The sequence below is a fragment of the Tiliqua scincoides genome, chromosome 3, assembly GCF_035046505.1.
Source record: "Tiliqua scincoides isolate rTilSci1 chromosome 3, rTilSci1.hap2, whole genome shotgun sequence".
Lineage (NCBI taxonomy): Eukaryota > Metazoa > Chordata > Lepidosauria > Squamata > Scincidae > Tiliqua > Tiliqua scincoides.
Genome location: NC_089823.1, coordinates 83,117,047 through 83,120,532, shown reverse-complemented (window position 1 = coordinate 83,120,532; position 3,486 = coordinate 83,117,047).

The window sequence follows — 3,486 nt, the reverse complement described above, 5'->3', positions numbered from 1 at the left end:
GGTTCAAATATCACCTCTACCATCAACCAGTGGCGTAGCTAGGGAGTGCAGGGGGTAGCAGTTGCACTGGGCATCAAGCTTTAGGGGGGCAACTTGACACTAGTGACCAAAATTATGAAAATCTTCATATGAACTTGAGCTGAACTTGACACTAGTGACCAAAATTATGAAAATCTTGATATGAATGAATAATACCATCATATATCATTGGATATATACCATCATATATCATATCAGGCTGTGCAGCATGGCCTTTCCCAGTTTGAAGAGACACTTTGCCAACAGTCTGAGGCTAAGAGGCAAAGAAGGAAGGCCCATAGCCAGGGAGACAGACCAGGGACAGACTGGACTTGCTCCCGGTGTGGAAGGGATTGTCACTCCCGGATTGGCCTTTTCAGCCACACTAGACGCTGTGCCAGAACCACCTTTCAGAGCGCAATACCATAGTCTTTTGAGACTGAAGATTGCCAATACATATATCATTGGAAAGGTAATTTAATGCAGAGTGCAATGAAACAAATGGCACTGGAATATCTGTTTTCTATCAAAAGTCATGGCCAATTGACCAGAAAATGAAAACACAACTGACTTGTGGAACAAAAAGTAGTTTTGCTTAACTCCAAACTGACCTATGAGACTGTTTGTTCTGAGTGCCAATGAGATGTTATTATGTTACGGCATGGAACCAATAACTTTTTATTTATTAACTTAATGAAATTTGATTTTGTCATGCAGGGGGGCTACAAAATCTTCTTCGTTGCAGATAGATGCCTTAGCTATGCCACTAAGTGGGGGGAGGTAGCAGAGCAAGTGGGTGGTGAGCTGGTGGGTTCCTCCCAATTTTCACTTTTTAAAAAGCCTGGGTGTGATGTCATTTCTGGTTGTGACATCACTTCCGGGGCAACATTTTGAGCTTGGCACCGGGCTACATGATCATTAGCTACGCCGCTGCCATCAACTCACTGGTTGACCTGAGGCAAATACTGCCACTGAGCCTCAACTCACATGCTAAGTGATTGAGCATGTGCTTTGCATGCAGAAGCTGCCACATTCATTCTCATTTAGGTTGCCAGTTTTTCAAAAAGGACCCTCTTTCTCCATGTTGCTTCCCCCCCCCCCCCAGGTGGATGGCTGATAATCGATAGGCATTTTTGAGGCAACTGCTCAGCTTCACCCCTTTAGTGCAGCCCCAACATCTTTTCTACTGGACCCAACCCCAGTACCAGATTTGTTTTCATTTTTCAAGGGTCAACAAACTTGTGACATCACCAAGCTGCCCCCTACCTCAGGAATTTACCTCAGAAATTTTAGGGTTTTGGATGTATCCAAATGGCCAAGTCTAATTCTCAGACTTAAAAATGTCAGTCAGCAGGGCTAGGAAATGTCTGTGCCAAGAAACTTTGGATAGCTGCTGTCAGGGAGGGTAGAAAGTGTTGGACCAGACTGACCCTTGTTCTGACTCAGAATAAGGCAGCTATGTGCAGCAGCTTAGCCAAGCCTGCCCCCCCGCCCCCACTGTTGCTTGGGGTGTTGACATCAAAGCATCATGAGATGTCTCAAGGTTGCTTCTGGTTTGGAGGAGGAGGGCAGTGACTGTGGAGATGGAAAGTGGAGCTGCTGGTTTACTTCCTGACTGCCTTTCAGCTTCTGAAAGCCGCTGCAGATCTCTGAATACAACACGGTGGTTGGAGGTTTGCAGTAGCTCAGCAGAAACCAAAGGTGGCTAGGAAGCTGCTTCTCTGCTTTCCACCATCTTGACTGGCCTCACATTAGCACCCCATCATGTGACACTCTAGTGTGGCACCCAGGGCGGCCCATGCCCTGCTTGGTACACTACTGGCTACATGTGTTAACTTGTTCCAACTTATATCATCTAGCGTTCCAACTTATATCATCTCAGCAACGCTTTGGTGCTAGCCACTACAGATGGGATCCTGACATTGAGATTTAAACCTGCAGTGGCCAACTCATTGCCCATGCTTCAAACAAGTCATGCTGCGGAGGATCTATGCTTTATTATAGCTATCTACAGCAGTGGTTCCCAAATGTTTTAGCGCCGGAATCCACTTGTTAAAATGACACTCTATCAGGAACCACCCAGGTTTATACCAGACTTTTAAAAAAGGAGATCTAGAAAGAAAGAATATTTTATTTATTTATAAGTATTAATAACCAGAAAAAAGACCCTTAGTGCACAATCCTAACCAACTGTCCTGCACTGAAGTAAGGGCAATTCAGCTCCCAGGTAAGGGAACAAACATTCCTTAATTTTGAGGAGACCCCCATGACTGCCCCCCAACTGCAGGATTGCCCCATTGGCACAGCAATGTCAGAGCTGGAAAATTAGTTAGGATTTGGGCCTTAAACATTTATCTCCATGTATTTACACATGCTTGCAAACTACAGGAGCTGAGCTCTTTGCAGGGTAATTAGCAGCTACAGTATCAGATTTTTGAATAGTCTCAGGGTTTGAGGAAATTAGTTATCTGATCTTTCCATCAGCCTTTGGCAACCCAACAAAAATCAGGTCACGACCCACCAGTGGGTCCCGACCCAGTTTGGGAACCACTGATCTACAATAACTACAACTAAAGTTTGTGCTATGTGAGTTAGAAAGAAAAATATAGAATACTTGTTTATAATAGTTAGATGTGAAAGCCTTTGAATTTCAGTTTCTTTTGATTTATTGGGCTCCCTTTTTAAAGATAATTATTCATGATTTAAGAAGGCAGAGTTTCTTCTGAAGGAGCCAAGACAGAAATAACAATACATTATGTAGCTGTCATTTAAAGTGAAGTTCATTGAAGGCTTCACAATGCATTTCAGCATAATGGAATCATACATCATAGATGGTAAATGAAGTTTGTCATTATTAAGTGGTCATTACTAGTTGTGGTAATATTCTTCTATAGGCTGAAGATTAATAATAAGCTTCATGCTGTGGTATATTCATCAAAAGTACATTTTTGTAACAAAACCAGGATGTTCTATGGCATCATTGCTGCAGCAAGTTAACTTATGAATCATTATTGAAACTTATGGGGGGAAAAAAACCAGTGCCACTGTCATTACCTCATAGGCTTTTGGACATGTCTCTCTCCACATGTACGTGGAGCTGGGTACGTACCAGGTAAGCATGACCAAGGGCCCTATCCTATTCAATTTTCCAATGCCAGTACAGCTGTGCCAGTGGGGCATGCGCTGCATCTTGCGGTGGGGCAGCAGTCACAGAGGCCTCCTTAAGGTATGGGAACATTTGTTCTCTTACCTTGGGGCTCTTTGCGACTGCACTGGTGCTGGAAGATTGGATAGGATTGGGCCCCTAGGCTACTCTTGTGGCCATTTGTCCAGGCTGAAGGAAAGGAAGCACCAGTTTCTTCAGGCCTTTGACAGGTCAACATTTGCTTTATCAGAACTAGGACGCAATCCTAACCCACTTTCCAGCACTGGCATAGCTGTGCCAGTTGGGCGTGTGCTGCATCCTGC